We start from the raw sequence: 26,164 nt of genomic DNA, 5'->3' as shown, positions 1-26,164 counted from the left end.
GTGTGATAACAGTGTGTCCTTTTCTCATGTTTTTAGTGTGTATGTAAATGTTTGTGTATGGTGGCAGATAGTTTAATGCTAGACTCTGTGTGTGTGTGTGTGTGTGTGTGTGTGTGTGTGTGTGTGTGTGTGTGTGTCACCCTTTTCGTCCACAATGAGCCTTTGTTGCTGGACTTAGGAGGAGAGGACATATGAGGATGAATCGATGTCCAGTTTGACTCTCGGTTTTCAGTTTCCAGTGTGTAGATTGAACAACAGAAAGTCATATTCCAAATTCAAAAAACTAAATGTATAATGTATAAGACAAGGATGGTATTATTTGATTTCTAGGTTGGTGCTATTATATTTAAAAATATTGGTTTTGGTCTCAAAATTTTACTGAAAAATGTTGGGACGTTGCTCTGCTGGCCTGTAATTTAAGAGGTTTTTCCTAAAGTTTGTGGGTTAAAATGCTGACAAGCTAAATCACCAGAAGGGAAATAAGAACATATGGAAATCTGATCTGAATCTGTGTTCACTTCAGTCTGCATGACCAAGATTCTCCATCTGCTTACCTTAATAAGGAAACTAACAAACTTCCAGAAACTTTCTGTGTCACTGAGGTGAAAGCCAGTAGAAACGTAGCTTATGTGAACTTTATCCTGTGAATGTGGACACATGTGGGCCAAAACTCAGCTTCACCATGCTATAAACAAACTATGAATGTAATCTATCAATGCTTGTTCTCACTGGGAGATTTGCAAAGTTTAGTTGTTAAAGGCTGGATGTGTTGTGATAAACTTACAGCAGTTTTGTATTACAAATCCAACAGTCGTCATGCCAGTGACTGAAATAATGATGTTACACACATCTGTTACTCCACTGAATCTGCCAACTCATTCCACTCTGGTTTGAGGAGAGGAGAGGAGAGGAGAGAAGAGGAGAGGGAGAGGAGAGGAGAGGGAGAGGAGAAAACTTTCCCCTTGTAAATTTCACATGGTCACATCTTCTTCTACAGTCGATCGCTAACATAGCTCTTCCCTGAAATGCCCTCTCTCCTTCCTGTTAACATACATCTGTTGAGTCAATATCATGAGCTACGGGGAAAATCTCCACGGCAACCCATCAGAAACAACCAACGACTCACCATCTCTCACACTAGCGCACCTCAAGGCAAAGAGAAAAAAAAAGGGGTCAAGTCATGTTTTCTCAGATATGTGAGAGTTGTGTGCGTTTGTGCATGTGTGTGTTGGTTTAAATGTGTATGTTTAGGACCTCAGAGTGGGGTATCTTGGCATGTCTCACCGCGGTTCAATGTTTCCTTTTAGCTCTGTTGGCACTCTCATGTTCCTGTTGGCTGACCTTTTCTCTTCCTGTGAAGTTCCTGTCATGCATTCTCTGTTCTCTAAGGTCACAGATCTCTTAGTTGAAGCCAGTCGTACGGTACATAATAGTTTAGAAAGAAGTATGTTATCATAAACTGAAATAGCAGCTATAGTAAATCAGTACTGGCACTCATGAGACTTTTGTTTAAAAAGCAATGATCATGCAGTCTAATTCAATTTTGAAATATCACGTAAAAGATATCCATGGACATGAAGAATTTTGAGATGAAAAACTTAATTGGTTTGAATTGAAAAATATAAGCTGGAACACAACCAGTGATTGTCCTTTTTTGTGCAGCTTTTGTTTTACCCTAAATGTCAAGTTCTATGGTTTCAAATCAAATTCTGTTTACTGGTCTTGGGGAGTATCAATATACGTAATATGTGTAAAGAGTTGAATAAGCTCAAGGAGGGAGCTGTGCAAAATCTGGGAACATTACTTACATGTAACTGATTTGATTTAAGTAACTTGAGGGAAATGGAGAGAGCTACATAGAAACAAAACCAAATAAAGTACAAAAAAACATAAAAAGCTAACCATTTGATTTACAGTATGTAGTGTAGCTTAGAAAAGCTATTTTTTTACATGTGTGATGTCATCATTAGATGAGCATAAAGGGCCATAGAGACACTTTATGCACACGTGCTGTGGAGCCCAGTACATGGAACCAAACCAGGAAGTGTCTGTGTGAACAATTTTTGTTGGAAGGAACGGGCAGCATTTTGGAGTGTGATATCCAATTCTCATAATACATTCATGGTTTTAAGATAAAGAGGTGTCTGAGGGCTAACGGGTAGAGTTTGTATGTCTCTTGACTTCAGGAATGTGCACCATCACTGTAAACTAACTGACTCCTCTTCTTTAATCTTGGTCAACAAAGTGCTGTATCATGCTGCTGATCAATGTCTCACAGCCCAAAACCTCTAAAAACATGTAGAGAGTGAATGAATTATAAACCCTCTGGATGCCTCCTGCCAGCCATTGTGAAACGTGATTTAGTTCATGTTTCCAAGTTTCCAAGAAGGGGAATCTCTAGGAACTACAGGGACTATTTCAGCTGAACCACACACACACACACACACACACACACACACACACACATGCACAACCGTGCACAGAATATATATTAGCAGCAAGTCCTCTAAATTTTGTGGCAGTAGTGTTGTCTGTGAGAAGTGGTCTGGCCTGTTAAGCCCTCTGGCCCAGAATGCTGTACATGTTTGTGTGTGTGTGCTTGTGTGTGTGTGTGTGTGTGTGTGTGTGTGGCTTAGCCAAGGATGTGGTTGGTCTCACTGAAATGCTTACAAGACGGATCCTTCAGACCCCCCCTCTACAGTATCTTGCTTGTGTGTGTGTGTTTGTGTGTGTGTGTGTGTGTATGTGTGCGTGTGTGCGTGTGTGTGTGTGTGTGTGTGTGTGTGTGTGTGTGTGAAAGAGAGAGAGAGAGGCATCATTCAACAGCCGCTCCTCCGTCCAGGAGCATCGGATATTGGATTAGTGTGTTAATCTCCCTCTCGTTCTTTTCTCACGTTCCTCTTTTCTGAGTCTGTGCGTGTGTGTAGATGTGTGTGTGTGTGTGTGTGTGTGTGTGTGTGTGTGTGTGTGTGTGGGTTTTTGAGTGTGTTTGCGTACACTTGTCTTCCTCAGTCCTTCCTCACAGCCCTGATCCATGCTTTCCTGGTGATGGCCTCTGCTGCTGTAAACAGGAGGCCCACACCTCCATGTGCTGCAGGTCCTGACTGCTGAGACATAAACGATAATTACTATTCAATAACTGGAGAGAGAGAGATGGACAACCATGTTCCCACTGAACTATGAAGAATATAGCATCCAGTAGGCAAATGATATGTACTGTAAATCTAAATATGGGCATACAAATACATGATACTGTAAGCGTGGCAACTTCAGTTTATGGTTTTTGTTTTGTTTAGTTTGTTTTTGTCGCTGTTGCTGTTTCTTCTGTCTGAGTTTTTGATGCTCTTTTTATGAGTGCATTCAATTCCTTGAAGAAAACTGTGTTTACCACCTTTGTGATGCTCCTGTTTCTTTCTTCATCTTACTTCTTTTTAGTGATATCGCTGCAAACCCAGATCTCAGCAAATAATCCAATTTATAATAGACCAGAATTATCTTTTAAATCCACAAAGTCTTTGTAATTAGTAAAATGTTATCATAACCATCTTTTGAAGGAGAGTAATTATACGCACATCACCTCAGTGCAAGGCAGCATTTTGACCTGACAAAGATCCGAGTAGGAACGAAACATTTTCCTGATTAAATTTTGTGGCTTGGAGCAAGTGTGTAAGCATGACTTTTTTCATTCATTGAGAATGTCAGTTTCATCTAACCTCAACACTGTACACAAGTTCATATTGCCTAGAAGGTATTTTTACTTAAGTTACTTAATGCCACCACAGTAAATCCTCAATTTTCTGTCATTTGAAAGAGGCTGGCAGTTACACTTTGTGGGTTTCACATCAGAAAGATATCCTTGATTTTACAGACTTTTATGTGTTTCATGCGCACAATACTTGGAGAGAGACAGAGACGGAAGGGAGAGAAAAGAGAGAGTAACCGAGAGACACTGAGGGAACCGAGACAGAGCACCTGCTCAGCGACCTCGGCCCAGACAAAGACACCTCTGTCCCGCAGTACAATGACGTCCGGGACACTGTAACTTCCTGTGTCTGGTGGGACGACCAAACGGCACAGCAAGCTAGCTGTTTGTGCGGGTTGATTCTATTCACACACACACACACACACACACACACACACACACACACACATACACACACATACACACAGTAATGGGCAGCAACCAAATCCAAAAGGCGTATTCAGTGGTCATTCTCTCCAGAGACAGAAACATTTATGAAGTTTTAGTTTGTAGTGAAGTTCACACATTTCAGACACTTTATATTCAATCTAATGCTGTAAATTTAGAATTTTAGCTAATTGATTGTAAAAAGGGAGTAAAAAGGGATCAGGACAGCAACTTGGTCCTTTGAGTCGTTTTTATCAGCCTACAGAAGAAACATTTCCTGATGGAGTTTAATGTGTCTGATAAAGATGAGATTTTAACGCATTTAAATCATCATAAATCAGTAGATGGCTTGTTTTGTCTGTAAGATATGAAAAGCAGAAGAGACAACATGAGTCTGGTACAAAAAAAGAAAAGAAATGAGACTTATTATGAGCCATAAAAGTTGGCCGCCCTCCCCCTTCAGGGCTAAACTTTGGATGCTAAACTTGAGACTGCCATCGCCATGGAAACAGCTCAACGGCCATAGAAGAAATGTAGGTAGTAGCATTTCTCAAATACTGTATTACTCAAAATGAGACAAAAAGTAAAAAAGCTTTTTGGGGAAAATGGAGACATCGCATTAAATCTTACATCAAAGACTTTTATTTTCTGCCTTTTCTTTGGCCTCTAAATTCAGCCCTGCAACAAGTCCGTGCTCTGCAGTGTTACATAATTGTCTACCACCCTCAATGTCTGTGTCTTTGATAGCAGGAAAGGAGACTCAACCTTCTAAAATCAACAAACCCGTCCTTGGATATTTATAGCTGTACAGTTCCAAGGAAATCAGGGCATAAAATTGTCGACAACGGGACTGTAAATGACCTCCTTTTCCTGCTTACAAACTTAGATTTTTTTTTTTTTTTTTTGCAACTGATGCAGCAATAGCCTTAAATCGGTAACTTTCAATCAATAAAACACAGTAAAAAACAAATTTATTCCTTATTTCAGACAATAATTTAAGGCTATATTTAACTACAAGCAACCATTATTTTGACATGCATAAAATAATGGCTGCGTCTGTTTTCATGTATATAAAAAATACAATATCCCTTCATACATGCTTCAGAATAAGCCAAAAAGTGGACTTCTACATTTTAGCTAATGCAGAGATGTAACTACAGAAACTGGTGTATAAAGCATAAGGAGAAAATGGTTTCACATAAAATATTCTGTATATTGTTACTTAAAACTTAATGTACTCTATATGAATACTGATAATTTATGTTACAAAAAAAAATAATGTGACCATAAAAGGCGGGTAAACTGATTTTTGGCACGTTTGGCCTCCACTACAACAGTGAGTACATGTCAGTGATTACAACCTTGCAGATTTTTTTTTTCCTTAAATGCAACTTCTGTAAACCAATTACATACATTCCAACTCAACCAAACCCTGTAGTAGCAGAGCTGTGTAACAGTCATTATGGCACAAGATATATGGGAAAAGAACAGGGTACGGAGCCTCGCCGATAGGACGATGTGATTGAAGTTTGATCCTGGCCACCAATTATGTGGTTGCTACGTTTCCTCTGTTGCTACCCTGGTATCTTCCTTTCACACGCCTGAGAGGAGGAGGACGAGGGGAGAGGAAAGGATATTATAAACACATGTTGTATGTAAGGATAAAGTTAAAAAATGTATATTACTGGAGCAGCTAAAAACGGGGGATTTAAAAGAGTTTACAAAGAAGTAGTGACAGGTTTGTGAAATGGCACTGTGAGAGTAAAGTGGTTTTTGTGCTGCACTTTCCAGTTATTGTTGGCTTTTTCTATATTTTTGTTGTTGTGGTTGGTTGTTCATTAAGTTGAATTAATTTCATTTAACAGCCGCTGCAAAGCAAGCAAAGGTATAAATACTTTCACATATAAGTTAGCAGCTTGCTGACTTGGTCACTCAAAAAACAAAGTATTATCAAGTGAATGTTGCACCACAAAAAAGAAACCTTCTCTTCGTTTCCCCTGGAGGATTTTCGCCAGTGCTTAGAGCAGTAAATATTAAAGTTGCCAGCAGACTAAAGAGATCTTTATATGAAACAGTCTTGGGTTGTAACATAACTGCTAACTTAATGGAAAAGTTAACAATTTTGTGAGTACTTAAACCACACACCTTTACAAAGCTCTCCTCAGTAAAACATGGAAACATCAAGTCTGCAAACATGCATTATGCTGAGATGTTCCAGACGTGATATTTATTCTAATGTGTACAAAGGTTCAGTGTCAAATTAAAAATGAATCAAACACATAAAATTGGGATAAACTAATTAAAGAATCCTGTGGTGCATATACAGCATGTGGTTGTTTGTTTTAGTTCCGTATTGGATGCTGGTTTGATCTCCTTTTCTGCTCGACTAATCACAATTTGTTTGACACAAAGAACCACAGATTCGAATATTTTAGATTTTGCATGCTGGTTTGTGTACAGCCCTTTGGGACCTATGATTACCCAGAAACCACTTCTCTCCATCCCAACTTATAAATGCTTGCATCTACAATATCAATACTGCAACAGTTTAACCCTTTTATACTGTTGAGGTCAAATTTCATCCATTTTTATATTTGAGAGCAGTAAAAACACCCTAAACACTTTTCTTTTAGCCTGAAATTTTAAGACTTTTCCTAAAGTGACCCAGAATAAACTTTTTTTTTTACATTTGTGCAGCTGATACACATTTTATAGATACTGTAGAGGAAGTTAAATTTGACCTGTATTTATTCAAAAATGTTGCATTCTGCTCAATAACATTCTTTGAAATCATCATGGCTGTTATGTTCTCATGTTTTATGTAACATGGGATCATAATGTAGTGCGACTGTGAATTTTTTTCTCCATAAACTAAAGGTGTAAAACCTGAAGAATACACTCATGGAGTATTAATGAATGAAAAATAGATCTGAGGTTCACCAAATTGGGTTTAGACTGATTATGAGGTGATACTGTGAAGTATAGTATATAAACAGTATGTAAGGGTTAAGCCAACATGGACCAATCAAATCTTTGCTTTTGCCTGGTGATGAATATGAATGATACATTATTATACAATATACATTCAGTACAGTGACATTATATTTATTTGCATCAGCTCTGTTCTCCTGCACATTGAATTTGAAATGAGACAATAACAATGATGTTCAAGTGATTATTTTTAGCTTTAACTAGATGATGTTTACTTCCACATCAGATGAACAGCGAAGTACACACTGTATATCAATTTTATGGCAGCAGAAAGTAATTAAACACTTAAATATGAACGATCATCTTTATTACGTGGCTGCAGATCATTTGCAGTCAATGTCTGAAGTCTGTGAGCATCAGGCTCTGTGAGCATCTTTACTTCCTGCTTGTCAAGGAGGCTTTTTGTTTCGAGTTTGAGGTCAGGTAACTGACTCGGCCAATCAAGAATATCTCACTGTTCCTTGTCTGAATGTTTAGGATCAATGTCTTGCTGCAATGTCCTAAAATTGGAAATAAAAAGGGCTACACTGTTTATCTACTGTGGATGAGAACAAAAATACTTTAACTTTTTAAATGAGAAGTATGCTGCCATCATAAATCATGATGAATTCCTTATGATATAAAATGTTTCTATTCTGACTGAAATGTCAACTTGAGGAGAGTGGAAAATAAATTATGTAATTGCGTTACTTAATTATAAGACAAAAAGAGTCTTAGAATGCCAAAAGAAAACTCGCCCATTTCTCTGTGACCTCAATCATCCTGCGGACACACAGTTTCCTTGATTTAACCTCTAAAATATGGCCATTAAATCTTTGCGGAATTGCTGGTTATCTCCTCTGATTCCTCTCTCCCCTCTTCCTGTAACAGAAGGAGACGTTCACCCCTCAACAGTGGAAACCTCGGGACACTGAGTCCAAGCCCACAGGCCTCTCAGAGTGTCAGCTCGTAATATTGCTGCTTAATGAGGGAAGAAATAGCAGTGGTTACCCATTTGGTCTGAGTCCTCTTTCAGTCTCAGAGTGTGTGTGTGTGTGTCTGCCCATGCCTGAATGCTTGTGTGTGTGTGTGTGTGTGTGTTTGTGTGGGTCTGTGGGTATGTTTGCATCATGCTTGTGCACGAATGAATGCTTTTGTGTGGTTGTGTGTGTGTGTCTGTGTGTAGGGATAAATGAATGTGATTGTGTTTATTTGCTGGCTGTGTGTAGGATACAGGAAGCCTTGGGGGCCCAGGCTCTTGCTGTTTGTTATGGAGTGAGGAGGAGGTAGTGTGTGTGTGTGTGTGTATGTGTGTGTGTGTTTGTGTGTGTGTGTGTGTGTGTGCGTGGGTGTGTGTGTGCCCTTGCACCGTGCTCTGGCTCCACTGAGACTCCATGCCCAGCAGTTATAGTCAGCAGAGACGGCTATAACTTCCACTGCCTCCTCTGTCTCCCTCCCTCTGTCTCTCATACACACACACACACACACACACACAGAGAGAGAGAGAGAGAGAGAGAGAGAGAGAGAGAGAGAGAATCACAAATGGTAACACTTTATTTGAAACATATAGCAGTGATTTATAGCGGCTTAATGATCCACTCAGGCCTTGAGCTGATTCATCCCTTATGTCAACCTTATGTCAACGTTTTCATGTTACATCTTCCTCCTAAGTGACATGAAACTGGAATCCTGCATCAGTTTAACAAGAAGCCACATTAAAAGTAAAGCCCTCCCTTGTTCATCAATTTCACTGCATATTAAAAAAGTCGATAAACCTGTGCACCACCTCATCGCATGCAAGGGAACTCCTGAAAAAAAACATTTTATGAATTAAGATATACGGAGGAAAAAAGATCCCAAACGAGCTGTACCTCCAGCAGTGTGAATGCATGTTCTGAAGTTATGAGACTCCACAAGCAGCAATCTCAGAGGAAGTCGATGCCACTAAGAACTTATTCTTTTGGTGGAAGGCAAAGTGTTGTTGCTCAATCCAAACGGCGCTGAAAGATTTGTATGTTTTTACCGCTCAGTGTCGAGTAGAGCAGTAAAAGGAATTACATTTTTTTCTCTTTTTGTAGAGGTGAAAATAAACCAATGATCAGATGAACGACTGCATTTTTAATAATCCACAATTTCAGACCCATTCCAGTTTGCCATCACAAATGGAAATCCTGTCCCCTGTAAATAAAGCTTATACATTACTGATTTGCAACAGCAAATACGTTTTGAAAGAAACTTAACACCGACTGAATTAAGTCTTGTGTTGTGTATGCTCATCATCCATCCACACCACCACGACTTGCGTGTGGTGCAATAACGCTGCACCCACTGACCATAATCCTGGCAGCAATTATGTTTCTTTCGAACCGAAACCGGCAAAACAAATTAGTAGTGTATAAATGTAATTTCTAGGAGACAGGGTTGCAAATGGATGTGATGTTGTTGCTTTCGTCACTAAATAATTATTCAACTCTAATCAGACAAGTTTGCAGCATTTGAACAGAGATACTTCCATTCTGCAAAAATGTGGATAATATATGTGTCTTAAATTCACATTTTCTGGTTATTTTTTAATAGTTTAACATCCATGTTGAAAACCAAGACAACAGAGGAAAAGAAAACATTCAGCTTTTGGATATGGAGCTTCACACCAAATCACATGAAAATCATAACAGCCTTTTCACAAAACTCTGTTTTCATGGTAAATATTGCAACATGTGACCAGCATCTTCAAATTTCTTAACTTTGGGAAGCATCTTTTTAAAAAGGTCTTTCGTCAGCTGGCTTTGTGTGGGTGTACTGCCAGACAGATGAAGTAAAACTGATGCATTTTTAAAGTTAATTCAATAAAAATACCTTCTTAACTCAACAACATTTATTTTGCAAAGTATCATTAAGACTATTTTGCAATATGTATTATCTAACTTCAATGTGACTTAAAAATTTGGTTATGAAAAAATATGTAATTTTCATTAAAACAGCATTAAACTTGTGCTACCTGCATCTGTTTAATGTCACCAACTAGAGCCAAGAGGCTAGAACAAGCTCTCTAATATCCAGGCCTCCCTGCTGACAGCTCATGCTTATTTAAACTGTCCACTGTAGATTTTTTAAATCATAAATTCTTTTACAAATACCATTTTGCCTCACTTGTTTTGCAATACATTGAAAAAAAACCCTCCTCTCCCGCTCTGTTTTTCGCCTCCTGAGGTTTTGCTGCAGTTTCCTTAAGTAATTTGACAGTTTCACCACATCCAGTTTGGTTTCTGGCCGGTGTCTTGGCCGGGAGCGCCAACAGAGCTTTTTCTGGAGCCTTCTTCTTCTTCTTCTACCCCCTGCTACAGCTCCAATGTGTGGTTTCATCTCTGAGGGCTTCCAAAGCACATGGCTGTCGTCCCAGTGGGAAAGAAGGACAGAGAAAGGGAGAGGTGGAAGGGGGAGAGGGGGGAGGGTGGAAAGAATGAAAGAGTGAAAAAGAGGGGAGGGAGAGACAAAGAAAATGTGAGGAGAGAGGAGAAGAGAGACGAAAAATAGAGGGAGAAATTAACAAAGAGTAGAGTGACCACAGTGATGGACATTTGTGCTCCGAGCAAACAAGGTGGAGAGAGTCAAGGCCTTCATTCTTCCTTCCAGGTCGTCCTCAATTCCTCCCTCCATCCTTTTCTTTTATGCAAAGAGTCTGACCTAACGAAGAAGGAACATTTCATTTAGCAATTTGTCCTTGTGTTCCCTGACCTCCACTAACCTAACCTAACCCCATGCTTTACAATTCAATGCTGGACCAGAGACAGAAAGCACTCTCTGCAGCTTGCAGCTGAAGAGATGCATTGCAAAGTGTGTTGTTTCATTGTTTTGTTGAGAAAAAAAGATTTCTGATGCTTATGGCTCAATTCAATTACAGTTTCTGTAATGTTTTAAGGTGAGCAAGGCCTGAGTCTATTTACATTTATTATTGTAGAAACTCTTCAGAGGTTTAATCAAGTCCCAAGACAGATGAATAGTATCACACTGATCAAGGTTATATTAGAAAAGGGTAATAATGGTGAGATAAAGCAATAGCAATAATACTTGAAAGGAAATTCTACAGTATAACGGGTTTCTTGTTACAACTGTGATGAAACTTCTTTCCCCAAAAATAACTGTAAAGTAAATACATCTCATGAGACATGTGCCTCCATGGCCTGATGGTATGCGATACATATCATGTAATCACAACATCCCTGGTTTGCAGAAAATGCCCCCCAAAAAAGAATGCCCTTTTTCATATTATTGTCATGTTACCTTGAAAGACTGTCTCCACCACAAGAACAATAGAATTGGTTCGCTCAAATGCAAAAAAAAGAAAAAAAATGTTTACACAAGCGACCTCTAACAGTCATGCAAATAATGCTTTTTATGATGTTATATGGCATTTAAGTTAAAGCGGAATATATCACAACTTTGTGGTAACACTGCAATTACAACAACAACACATTATTGAGGTTGTCGGTGTGTCTTCTCTCAATAGGTCAATATTGATTTTCTTGTAACCGTTAAAGCTCTTTAACTAAAAGTTTTAGTTGCTTGAACCAAATCGTAACCATAAAATTGACAGATCAGAAAATGCTCTGAAATTGTTTTTTTTGGGGGGGAGCTGTTTGTTAGCAACCCAGTCAGCAAATTTTTGTTGATTGAACAGTAATTGCTGCCTGAATTATGTTGAGTGACAATGTTTTTGTTGTTTTTTGAATGTGGCAAATACTTCAAGTCATTGTTTGAGTTTTTCAATATTTAACCAAGACCACAATCTTTTCTTAACCATAACCAAGTGATTTGGATACCCAAACATAATCAGAAAATATAACCACAAGCAGGGGGTTCAAACCTTTTTTATGCTCAATAGAAGGAAGCAGCTCAGTCGGACAAAATTAAAGCTGCAAGCAACAGTGATCAGGTTTTAGGCTTCACAAAGGTGAGCACCCTTCACTAAAAACCTTAATCATGCTTTAGCTAAACGTGGACAGCAGATATTGTTGAGAAAGCAAACGAAATACATGGCCGGTGAATTTTACAGATATTACTGACTTGGCAGATATGTTCGTTAAAAACATTTCCTCATTATGTTGATAATAGAAGTAATTCAGGTAGCATTGCATTTCTATCCAAACATATTCGCAAATAAAATTAGTAGCATAAAAATGTAATTTCTAGTAGACAGCATCTAGTGTTTTGGAGGGTACTATGCAGCACTGATGGATATCAGTCAGCTTGCAACTTTGGATTTCTACTAACAATTTAGATTTTTTAAACTTTGTGTTTTTTCTGAGCTGTTTCACCACTGTCCACATTTTTCCCACTTTTCATCAGAAGCTCCTCCCTTTCTCTTGTGCATCATATTGCGTGAGAAACACTCAGAAGTCTAGCTTTGTTGCTGTTGTAGTTTGTTTTGTTTTTTCTCATTAGTGAACAGACTACACTAGTGAAACGGAATTAAAAAATAACATGCAAACATATTCAAAAATACTTTGTCCATAGGTGATAGGTGCTACTGAAAATACATATACTGTTGCTGTTAGGCTTAGAAGTAATGATGTGACCCAGAGAGAGAGAGAGAGAGAGAGAGAGAGATGGAAGAAAGAGAGAGGCAGAGTGGGAGAGGGAGGGGGTGAGTAATTTACACCAGGAAGTAATTATGTAAATTCTAAACCGGGTCTTCCAGTTTACAGTCCAACCATAAACCCACTGTGATGTCTGGCTCGCAATAAACATTATTTATTTCTTTGTTTATTAATGCCTCCACTGCTACTCCTCCCCCATGTTCCTGTGTTATTTTTAAAAGACAGAAACTAATGCAAAACTCCACTGAAGATTAAAGTTGAACTAAGGGGTCCAAATAAAGAAATAAGAAGGGGGTATGTTAATGTCATTATTTTTTATGAAACAAACATGAGCCCTTGATGTGGGTTCGTTACATGTGGTTCGATATGTTTCGTGTTTGTGGAATGAAAAACTGTTTCAAAGTGGGTTTTATGCAGATTCAAAGGCCTCAGGATGAAGAAAGTGAAAAGTCAAAGATTATGTCAAGTTGTGTTTTTATGTGTTAAAAAATAACGCATGTAAAAATTCAACTCAGGAAAAAAAAATTAAAAAATAGGAAAAAATGTCCTTTACGCATCAACTTAGACTACATGCAAACTAAGTCTCATCTCGTCATTTTCACACCCAAAAACCAAGATTTTTAGAAATGGTCTTCAAAGTGCATGAGTATAAAAAAGCGACCTCACATGTTAGTGTTGATGGGGAAACAGAGCTTTTGGAAAACAATGACGTAAGCCTGCTGTGTTGCAGTAAATTTAAGAGGTCGGCTTTCTGTCACTGTTTACTCATGAAGTATTTACAGCCATGTTTGCTCAAAGGACAACAAAATACAACAAGTCCTGATTAAAAACTTTTAGTATTATTTCAATAATTTTGGGTCAAGTAACAAGTGTTGGCCTGGCCTAATACTTCATGTCTTATTTTCATAACATCTCGGTTGCTCTGTCACAACAATTGCAAACCACTGCCGGGTGCCAATAAGCCTCCCGCTGAAAAACACCAAGCAAAGGTTAAAGTCCAGAGAGACCCGGCAGTTTGTTTTCAACTGTCAGTGAGGCAGGATTCCTCAATGACATGTTGTATCCCATCCTAACTGTAACATCCTCCCCACAGGGTAAATAAAAGCTCAAAGTTTGTGTGTGTCTGTGTGTGTGTGTGTGTGTGTGTGTGTGTGTGTGTGTGATCAGAAAGAGATATATGATCTGTCCTCCTCTAAAGGAGAGAGAGCCTCCAGTTACGTACATGCACACATACTCGTGTGCTCAAGACAGACAGAAAGAAATGTCCACGTGCATGAATACAAGTGTGAGCATGGGTATTGATGTGTGCATGTGTGTGTGTGTGTGTGTGTGTGCGTGCTAGCGCACATGTGCATGCAAAGCAGATAGCCTCTGTGTTTATTTAGTTTGAGGTGACAGCAGGAAGGAAGGCAGGTTAACGAGCTGCCGGCTCCAGGCACCCAGGCACATGGTGATTACGCAACCTCAGCCAACTCCTCTTTCACACACACGCACACACAGACACTCTCACACATACACACACAGATAATGCACTCACCTGAGTGAGGAAACAGATGCACTCACAAGTAGGCACATTCAAGGGCGCCAGCTGAGTGAGATTTCAACTCTGCACGATACTTACATAACAAAACCAAACAGCTAATTGTTTGCTTTGCCTGAAGTGACTGGTTAATCTTAAAGGACCAGTGTGTAGGATTTAAGGAGATCTATTGGCAGAAATTGTATGTAATATTCATGTAGTCAAGTATGTTTTAATTAGTGTATAACCACATGAAAATAAGAATTGTCGTGTTTTCATAACTTTAGAATGAGCCCTTTATCTACATAGGGAGCGGGTCCTCCTCCATGGAGCCCGCCATGTTTCTACAGTAGCCCAGAACGGACAAACCAAACACTGGCTCTAGAGAGGGCCTTTCGTGTTTTTTGTAAGTTTCACGGCCACTGTAGATTCTCCTACATGCTTGGTAGGGGATGGGGAGGGGGAGGGTGAGGGGTATTCAGTTGGTTACAATCTGCAACCTCAGATACCATTAAATCTTACACACTTATCCTTGAAGGCATGAGAAACAAAATGCAGAGAATAGCCGTACTGCCATAGACTGCATATGAAGATGGACGTAGCAAGGTGTTACGTCACCCATTGGTTTGCATTGGAGCCGGTTTGAAGCCCAAAGTTGCAGCTTATGGATGGCACCATTTTCTCCGTTTGTCCGTTTGGAGCCAGGACCTTCCAGATAGGGAATATGGGGTGTTGCCTTTCAAGCTCTGGAAACACGCCCCACTACCTCAGACTGGAGCGAACACTAGCTTACTAGGAACACTAAGCGGTGGGCTAACGTTAGCTACTTTGGCTAAATTGTGCTAACAGGGCAGGTAAACTTACCGATTGCAACAATATTCCGACTCAGTGTAAGTCCGGGAGTTGGAGAGAGCAGCAGGTGAGCGAACTGTCACAGCTGTCAATCAACACCCACATGGCAGAAATGAAAGCTATATATAAGTCTTCAAATCTGATAACATTTGGAAAGTCTAGAAGAGCCGCACAATTAAATTATTTTTCCCCCATTCAAGTTAGCAGAGAGTAAACCAGAAGTTAGCTGACTGGGCCGGCTCTCTAGTAGAGCTCCCATAGAATTTCCCATAGAGCATGCACAGTATGCATGTCAAACCCAACACCAGATTAAAAACTCTGGTATACTGTGAAATCCAGAGAGATTTATTTGGCGGCGATAGGCTTCATCAGCATTGTGTGAACCCGTCTGGCAAGGGCTTTAATGTAACAGACATTCATTTATATGTAAAAGTTCCGCACTGCAGGTTTAATGACCACTACAAATATGTAACACAATAAATATGGCTAATTCAGGCTTAATTTCCATTTATCATGTGTGACTACAAGGCATTGTCTTGGTCCCATTGCCTTGCCTTCAATGGGGCCAATCATTTTCTAATAATGCGTCAACACTCCCAGGTCAGAATAATGAGATGTTTTACTGTTCTTCCAATTCTGTCTACATGGCTTGAACGCAGCATTTGTCTCACAGCACTAATGACTACTGTGGACCAAAGTGCTCACAGAGTGCTAGCAAACTCACTTTTGCACTTTTTCTCTGTTTTTATATCATTTTTAAATAAAAATAATTTGAAAATATATACATTTGAAAATCTTGATGATACAACACCCACTGTTTTTGCAGAGATGATACCAAAATATTCCCATTAATTTATATTCACTTGACAGTTATCTTCCTATAAAACTGAGTATGTTTAAATAGGAGTAACGTAAGCACAGTTGGCATTACAGAGTCACCAGCTGGCATGCGTGCACACACACACACACACACACACGCATTCCTCACATGTACACACACACAGCTGCACATGTGCACACGCTCACTAACATGTCTACCAGGTGCAGCGTCTGCAATTGTATTTTGTGCTGCGTTGAAACATCCAACGTGTGATTTACAGACCCAAAGGCACAACACAGAGAGAGAAGGACAGGGAGAGACAGAGAGGTGTGGTGGAAAAGAGAAAAGGACTTAAGTATAATTTGTAAATATATGTGTGTTTGTGTGTATGTGTGTGTGTGTATGCGCACATGGCAGTGATGGTCAGCCAAGCAGAAAAGACCCCCCACGTTACCCATTAACACACACTCACCTTTGACCCCCCGTTCCCTCCCGCCCAAACTCCACTGAAAGGTTCTCTAATGGAGGCCAGACTTTAAGAGTGTGCGCATGTTTGTGTGTGCGTGTTTCCACGTGCGCTCGTACTCGGTCGCATGTGTCCATCGGTATGTGCATGAGAGCGACAGACAGAAAGGAGAGACGGATGGAGAAAGAGAGAGAGAGAGATTTTGTGAGTACAAAGAAAAAACGACTCCAGAAAGTGGAGGAAGTTTACACAGCCGACTTTGCAGAGTTCCAGGAGCTGCTCTATTTATAAAGACAGCAAACCCTCGCTACATATGTGTGTGTGTGTGTACGTGTGTGTGTATGTACACAGGAGTATGTTTTCATGTGCTGTATGTGTGAGCTGCTTGTGTGAGTACATTTCAGCCTGCGCACCACTGTGTGTGTGTGTGTGTGTGAGTGCACGTGTGTGCGTTAAAATTAATAAATACGCACAATTGAAGGCTTCCTGTTATTTGGCGGTGAGGCCAGAGGAAGTTATTTTGTGGTACACTGATAATTTTGGTCAGAACACCGGGCTATAAATACTGTAAGCACTACGCACTCCATCCCGCCTTCCTCTCCTCACTCCATCCCTCCATTCCTCCCTGAAATGAAAAACTGGTGTGCAGCAGGAAAACAAGAGCAAAATAAGCGTGCAGGGAGTTGTTTTTAGATTTTTTACAATGTCCCTCTCTCTCCAGCCTTTTCTCGTGTCAGGTTCATTGTGAGGAACAGAATTTGTGTGGTAACGCACAATCCCAAAATAGCCCCAGATGTGCAGTCTTCACATAACCTGTATATGGAGCTGCATGTGAATTAAGTTCATTTGAGTCATGCTCAGATTTTACACCACCGTTATGGGTTTGAGGACATAATTGTACATGTTCATTCTGTATGCCAGTGTCACATGAGAACAGGTGTTCAGACAAAAAAAAAAAGCTCACAATGCTTTACACTGAAGGATCGTCATATTCTATATTTTTCTTTTTGTCAACAAATCACATGAAAACATCAATACCAGCAATGATGCAGCTCATTCCTCAGTGCCATAGACTTCAATTAATGTCCAAAAACTGCTAAAAACTCATCAGTGACTCACACTGTTGCACTGAATGACATGTTCCTTCATTATAATGAACATGGTGACTGTGGTTTATTTTGAGACAACCCCACGTACGCCGTCCTGCTGCTGTAAATACTGACTATAGCACCAAAATGTGTATTAATCCACCACTGAAAATAGTCCCCCTACAAATACACTATGCACTCCTTTCTGAGTGAAGTTTGCTAAAAGCTACCGTGGGCAGCTGTTTTAGGAAATTATTAAGTCTTTTTAAAAATGAAAATATACTGTATATTTGCAAGCCCTTTTATAAGAATTTCAGTCTCAGTAGGAATGAATGGGCTTGTGGTCACAGACAGGACAGAAAAGTCAAAAATAATGAGGGAAAGACTACCGCATTGTTGGTTTTGGTCCTTTTATGAGACTTGTTGACAGTAAGAAAAATACTAAAATATAACTGCACAAGCCTTATCCTTGAGAGAAAACAACTGAAAACTTTGGGAATGAAAAAGTAGACAATTTAAAAGAGATAAACATTACAAACTTTAAAGAAGTAGTGTAAGGCAAATACCCTTATATATTTGAGGACTTTAGCTCTGCATATGTATTTAAAAACTGAAAATATACAGGTGCAGGCACAATACATAAAGAGAGACATGTTTACAAATGTGTACACTCACACAGTGAGAAATGCACTCACACACACACACTGGGACTCAGCCTGCTACACATGCGCACACTCGCACTAATATGGCACTCAAAGACGCATGTGGTCACTGCATGAGGCATGCCAGGAAATTCTTTCAAGGGCATGTTAATATTCCAGATGCTTTTGGATATAAACAAGCCTCCAAATCGGAGAGCGGAAATTCGATTTGAACGCGGCTCTGCGTTACAGAGATGTTTATCTCTCTCTGCCTATCTCTGTAGCCGGATGGCTGAGTGGCCACTTAGTGTTTACCTATGATAAGGGCTTTCTGTTTGACTACCAGTTGAGCTGCAGTAAACAGAGAAGCACAGTGGGGAACGTAGTTTTTATAAAAACCTAATTGTTGCTCTTGGTGATTCAGCTGAGTTGTGCTTGTAGCTCTAAACTCCAGACCTGGGTCATACAGGATTGGATAATAATTTCTGTGGTTTGTTTGATCATACTTTGGTACTTTGGTATTGTTATTTAGTTGTTTGCTGTGAACACAAGGAGTTGCAGAAAGTTGCAAGACCTTAAGAAATTTTAACCTTTCTGTAAGTAGTGCATCCTAAAACACACACTACAAAATTATTAATTAATATAGTATGAATACTATTTGATGTAGATCTACAACACACATCAAAACAAAGGACAAATGCATGGTAAGAACAAAAATGCACAATAGAGTGACGGTAGAGTGTCCTCTCGTGTTTGCCATCCACACATGCATGCAAGCACAAACGCACAGAAACACAAAAAAGCCCTCCCTACTATTTGGCTTCCAGACCATGTGGGAAAGAGAGATTTTCCAAGGCCTACAGGAAGTTAAAGCCACTTTTAAGAGCACAAGACTGAAGAACAGAACAGACAGCATGGAGAGGAGAGATGGATGACAGAGAATACACAGGTGCAGACAGTGGTTACTTTTAGTTTTAATGGCTGTCTTTACTTTTTACAGCATTTTGACCATAAGTCTTCTCACCTAATATGAGACTACAGGACTCGCAGAAACAGCATCTCTGCCCCATTTATGGCCTCGTTCTGTGTTGTGAACCTTATCAGTCATAAGATGCTACATTTCTTACTAATTGCTTCCCCTATCCACTTTAAGTTACATTTTATTACATTTTGATAAAATAGGCCTATTTTGTTAGGGGATTCTCAGAGTAGTTACTTTGTTACATGACCAAGCTGGTGGTGCTTAAGACGGCTAGCTTATGTTCACTTCCTCAAAAAAATAACTTCAGCACAAGGCTTATGACGGCTACCGAGATACCACATGGGAACTTCAAGAACTGATTGGTCAAGATTGGCTGCTTGTGTTTTCTCATACAAGTTTCTGATGCTGGTAGAGACTGTTGATAGTGAAGACAGTATTAGGCAAGTTGAAAAAAAGGCTCAGTTATCTTCTCCTTTTCAGTAACACACATCTTGCAAAGCTATTTCCACTGCAAACCTTCTGCTCACCATGACCCCCCCACTAACTGTCACAGGGAATAAAACAACTGTAGGCTCATGAAACAAGGCAGACCTCCACAAGTCGATCGTATCACAAAGTAAATTAAAGAATGTAAATACAGTTACTACAGTTACTGTGGGGAGTATATCAAGCATTACAGGACCTGATCGTGTACTATACATCCATCTAGTGTTGCGGTGGTGCTATCAACAAGAGAAACACTGAACAATAAATCAAAACTTATGACAAACATAAATGCGTGACTTATAATCTCCTTGCATCGATCATAAAAGTAAAAAATGTGCTAACATTAAATATGTTTGTGGGGGGTTCACTTTTATATGTTTTGGGTAAATAAAACCCACTTTTTTAATCCACCTGTGTCCATCCACCGTCATGTTTTTCAGCTCTGTCATTCACATGGATATAAGTCAAATTCCTGTCAGACAGTGAGAGCAGCAAAGACGTCATTTAGTGTATGTGACGTATGTCGTGTTATTCACTGAAAGGGCAGTTGGTGGCTAATCTGCTCGCTGACTCACAGACTGGACCTCCTAATGTGAAATGTTTATCTTCAGGCAAAAACATTTTAAGAATGAACTCCTTTGGTGAATGTTCAGAGTTAGACATCTGCAATGAGGAATCTGATCCATAGTTAACACTCAAGAGCAGACTCACCATGCAGCGTTTTATGGCCATGCTTTAATGTAGCCTACAGGTTGTTAGTTTGAATGGCCTCTCATCATTAAGGACAAAACAAGCACAGCTAAGAGTTTACAGCAGGAGCGCTCAAATCAGCAATCCACAGGCCCTCCACAAAAAACCTCTCTTGGAACCTCTAAGAGAGTTCAAGAGAGTAACAACATAACAAATAGGCTGCTATTGCAAGGTATATTATACAACAGTAAGCTTTATTTTGAGCTTATTGGTTGAATTAAAGCTCCAATTATGCTGATAATTTCCATAAAACATAGTTATCTGTGAACAAAAAGATCTGTTCCTCCTCCTCAAACATCAACAAATGGTAGTCATAAGTTACGACTCGTAATTGACAAATGTTGACTGTGCTATGTCAGTATCGTTTCTCTCAATCAACCCTGGTTTGTCCCGGGACTTTATCCCCCCGGCAACATCGGAACTCTCTGTTTACCCATCCCATAATAAGGCTCATTCAGCTGAGGACATCTTGATTAGGTCTGCTGAACGTCTGGTTCTCATTTAGCATGGAGGATGGGACAAAGAGAGAGGGGGATTGAGTTGGGAAGAGGAAGAAGGATAGAACAAGAGAGGTGAGTTCCTGGCAAACAGAAAGCGATAAATAAAGAAAATCACTGTGGGATTGTGATAAAACTTTGGTCTACTGGTGAACTTTAGACCTATGATAATAGATACGAAATTCACACTGATCTGGGACTAGACTAAAATACAGAATGTGTATCGATTTTCCTTATTTACATGACAGTAAAGTTACCCTGGTTACCCTTTAATGTGGCAAACTCATGCTGATAACCTACTTTCCTGGGAAAAGTTGACATAGTACCTGAAACAGGAATCTGATGTATTTGGTTTTCCCTTTAGGGTATCCTTGAATGAACTGCACAACACCTGTTCTTGGTATATCACTATGCAAACAAGCAAATAAGCAACAAGTGAAAAGTTTCCAGTATTCTCAGTCAACTGCACTTTATACTGCAGGACACAAGTGTGTTTTTCTGGACACCTCTTGGATTGATTCACAGTAAAATAAAGATTTCATTTCTTATGCTGTTAGGTAGTTTGAATGAATAATTTGGAATTGGGGTAAATGTATTTATTCACTTTCTTCTCTAGAGTTAGATAAGACAATTGATATTACTTTCATATCTTTGGGTTTAATGTAAGGCTGGAGCCAATTAGCTGCGCTTAGCATAAAGACTGGAATCAGGAGGAAACACCTAGCTTGTTCCTGTCCAAAGGTTTAAAAAATCACCTACCAACACCTCTAAAGCTCGCTAATTAACACATAGTGTGTTGTTAGTTTCTTCTAGTCTTTATAGTAAGCTAAGCTAACCATCTTCCTTCATATTTAATGGGGACTTCTGTGATTTTCTGTCATTTATATACTATTATGATGTTACATGTCTATGTTAAACATGGTCAAAGTTCCACTACTTGAGGTGAACATATGTAAAAATGCCACCTTCAAGGTTGTTGCTAAGGTTGTTCCATGGTTTGTTCACGTTGTCCACTCACGTTTTTTGTATCAGATTCAGGTTCAAAGTAAAGAATGAGAAAAAGAAGCAAAATCCAACTACTATTGTTATCTAATCAAAACAGAGTGGGCTCATCAAGAGGGGGGCGTTAAAGAGACAGGAGCTAAAACGACCTGTTTCAGACAGAGGCTGAAATGAGTGGCTGCGTAAAGGGTCAGTATGAGTTAAATAAGGAGTTTTTTAATTTCTTTAAATATGCAAAGACCTTCCATTAGAGCCCCAGAATATAAATATAGACCTGGAAATGTGTATAATATGTCCTCTTTAACGGACAGATATGTGAGTAGTATCAGTCTTCCTGTATAACTCCACAAAGCAAAAATGTTTCGAAAAATAAAGACAAAAAAACACAGTTTAGTACATATTACACCAGTAATTTAAGTCAAATTTAGTAATGTAGTATGAATAGAGCCGCAAATTATTAAGCTATCGCTTTAGTCAAAAAACAAGGACAAATAGTGATCATCACAAATTCCCACAGTCCAAGGTGATGTCTTCAAATTGCTTTTTTCTTTGATAAATGACTTAAGCAAACAAATCAATTATTTATGATTATATATAATTAATTAAGATTATTTTGTGTCACTACACTACATGTATCCAATACGTGACACTGTGCAAGTGCATCTGCCCTCCATAGGAAGAGGTAATGGATGTGATGATTTGTAGCATAAACAAGATGAATCCAGCAGCGTTGTTGCATCAGAAAATGCTCATGTCACGTGTCCTGCAGATTTCATTCAACCTCGGCAGAACACACAGACACACCCGTCCATACACACACACACACACACACACACACACAAATATATACTGTCACACATACAGCACATATCCACAGAAAAGCAGACTCTATACACTCATTCAGTATATTTATGAGTGTGTAGCCAAATATGCAACATGCATACACACACACGTACACATACACACGTACACACACACACAGCATGTTTATGTGACAGTGTAGAGTTCATGTAACAGATAAGGGACAGTAGAGTCAACAGTACTGTAGATAGAGTGTTCCCTAGCTTCCGCTGCCCTTTGTTTACCTAATGATCAAGTGGATCTGTATGTGTGCATGTATGCATTTTTGCTTGTGTGCACAACAAAACTTGTGATTATGTGGGTGTTTTCCAGCTCTCTGTGCTTATATGTGTGTACATTAACGTATAACTGAAGCAACACTGTCTCTTAGTAATTTTGTTTAGAGACTGTATCACTATTGTTTTGCCAAGTATGTTGTTAAAAGAAACATATCCTGCCTGGATTGTGTCAACAGTTTTCAAATGTAAGAAGTGCAACAGTTTTAACACACAAGTCATATGGAGATGGTTGGAATGGATGGTGGACACACAAGGCGCTCCTGAGTCCCGCATGTGGTTAAATTTAGGCAAGGAAAGCACTTTGGTAAAGGTTAGGGAAGGATTGTGGTTTCAGTTAAATGTTAATAAAATAAATACATCCTGTCTGTTGTGTTTCACTTTTGACTTTTTCCAAATTTACCAAGACCCTAGTCATTACCTAACCATAACCAAAAAGTGCTTTGAGTGCCTAAACATAGCCAGTGAACATTTTGCAGATCCGTTCTGTATGACCATTTTGCTTTGTGGCAGATTCCTCAATATGTTTCCTCATTACATTGGCGTCGTTTTGAAGCGAGACGTGGTTTAATTGAAGTGTGTCCAGTGTTTTTTGTTTCAGTGGTAAATCCACTGAGGACTGAGGTCAAACATAAGTGTGTTATTTGAAATATTTGGAATAAGCCAAAGCAAAAAATATCTGTATTTGGCTGCTGATGTTCCCATGTGGGAAATTACCTACAAGCATTTCAAGAACAAAAAGGTTTAAGCTACCAAACCTAAAGGTAAGAAAAGCCTAAAGGTAAGAGAAGCCACCTTGTGACTTTAAGGTCACAGGTTCAAATCTGAGGTTCAAGTCACTCTGAATTATAGAGTTAAATGAGTTAAGCAGCTCTGTGGACACACTGAGTTTAGAACTTTTCTGACGTCTCGACATCACATAACTAAGGTTTCTTTATTAAAGTGGCTCCACTGTCTTTTAAGCATTCATGCCTTTAAACACATTGCATTTAATGTTTTTTTGTGAATGTTGCTTAATATAATTTCCTCTTAGCATGTCCAATGCGATGCCAGTATACATTATATAACTCAGCACCTCTAGGAACTAAAGAAACAGTTTATCAGTTATCATGTGAGTGCTGGTTTATAGCAGTTGATGTTTCACCTGCCATTTTGCTGACTTTCTCCTCTCGTTCGTAACCCCCCCTCTGCCATGTCTTTCATGTTTATTTAACCATCCTTGATCTATGCAGACTGTTACAGGACAACTTATTTGCTGTGTTATGTATGTCATTTTCACTGTCATTTAGGTACAGGTACAGTACATCCAACCATAGGGAAAAAAACAATATGAAAACAGAAAATAGACAGATAGTGTAGATTTCCAAGCAAGGAGGAAGAGCTCCAGCAATGTAGAGAAAGACAGGTAGAAAGAGAAGAAGTGGGCAGAGCAGACAGCAAGACAGCCAGTTGTCGTACTTTCCTTTCCGCAGTCTCACACAGTGGAGAAGTCATGCATCAGCAGAGGAAATTGGGAATGTGAAACATGCCAGATTAGAGAAGCAATCGGAGGGCCTGCTGAAAAACTCAGTGGCTTCAACCATGGGAAAAAACATGCACTCAGACACACACACACACACACACACACACACACACACACACACACACACACACAGACCAGTAAAGCCCATTCAGATTTTGAACCACCTGCTGCATTCCACAGCCAATAAGTCAGCTACTTAAGGAGCCAGCTTTTAATCAGCCAGTCAGTCAAAGAGCCAGGCAGTAAAGCACTCATCCATCCGGTCAGTTAACCAACAAGACAACTAAGTCAATCTGTAAGCCATCCAGTCAGTTGGTGGGAGTTCACATTTACTACTTAAATAATCTGCAAGCAAGCAGCCATTTGCAACAGCAGCTTATGACACAAAAAGACATCAGTACAGATCAACACAAAGTAAGGCAACAGAAGAAAAAAAGTTTGGAAATTGCATGAAACTTTTTCTTATATTTTTGATTCAACTTTTGCATGATAGCACTAAAACATGTATAATCTGCAAGAAATGTACTTATCAGACAGTGAAATATAAACCAAAACAGAAACTATGATAGACCCACAAGGGACAGATTCTGTGAGACAATAGTGTCGTTTTGTAGTGATACTGTAGATGTGAGCTATGAGTTGGTCAGCTTTTCAGCTGGCCAGCCAGCCACCCACACATCCAGCCAGCCAGGACAGGACAAGAGCAGAGGAAGCAGTCATTATGGAGGAAGCCAGGGCGTCTTAAAGCCATTATATGCCCCTCAGAGAGAGGCAGTCAGAGGCAACACGGCTGACTGGAGCGATTCAAAGCAGGAAGGAGCCCAGCCACCACCACCACCACCTCCACCAGCCTGCATGTTCAAGGGGAAGTGAGGACTTTACAGGGTGAGATGGGGGTTACGTGGAAGCGATACAAGGGTATTTGGATGGACGGATATGTTTTTGTAGAACTTGTGTTAACCAGAAATGTGGTTTTGTGCAGCCTTAGTTGTGTATAGCCATGAAGAAATTTTTGCTCTTATCTGCTGATGTTTTCAGATATCTGTCTCTGGGATTCAATACAACTTAGGTGAATGAATTTTATTGGTGGTGCTCACAGCACTGAAAAAAGGGATCATAAAAAACTCAACAATGTAAAAACAACAAGTCTTTCCAGAGGGAAAGTCCCACAGAGACCTACTCTGGGTAGTCCATAAACCTCAAGTTGCACAGTTTTAATTAGATTCCTTATTAAAGCTACACTATTCAATATTTATGTATTAACAATGGGTCAAATGAGTTGCTTGTAGTGATGAACTCACAGAGAATCATCACCCGACTCAGCAGTTCCCCTCAGAGCTACAAAGCATTTTAGGGTCTTTCAGCTCATTGTTTTGGTTTTATGGCTTGGTTTTTATTGTTTTGGTTTGCTTTCATCCATCCTGTCTAGCCACAGAAGCTTTTTTTTCAGCAAAAAGCTCAGGTTAACACATTCTATGCTACCTGCCCATCACCAAATGGCAGACAGCAAAGTGAGCGGCAAGCTGGTGACAACTAGCATAGTGGAGCATTTAGGAGCTAAAGAGCTAGATGTTTTCCTCAGGAGTTGGTGGAGACCAAAAGTTATTATTGGACTTATATTTGTCAGGTGGCAAGGTGAATATTGCTTTGCATTCAATATGAACGCACCATTTCCTTTGAATAGTTTATGTTAATGAAGTTTGAGTT

This window comes from Thunnus maccoyii, chromosome 13 (assembly GCF_910596095.1).
Source record: "Thunnus maccoyii chromosome 13, fThuMac1.1, whole genome shotgun sequence".
In the NCBI taxonomy this organism is placed as follows: Eukaryota; Metazoa; Chordata; class Actinopteri; order Scombriformes; family Scombridae; genus Thunnus; species Thunnus maccoyii.
The sequence above is the reverse complement of the archived record's forward strand: the minus strand, read 5'-3'. Positions refer to the sequence as shown.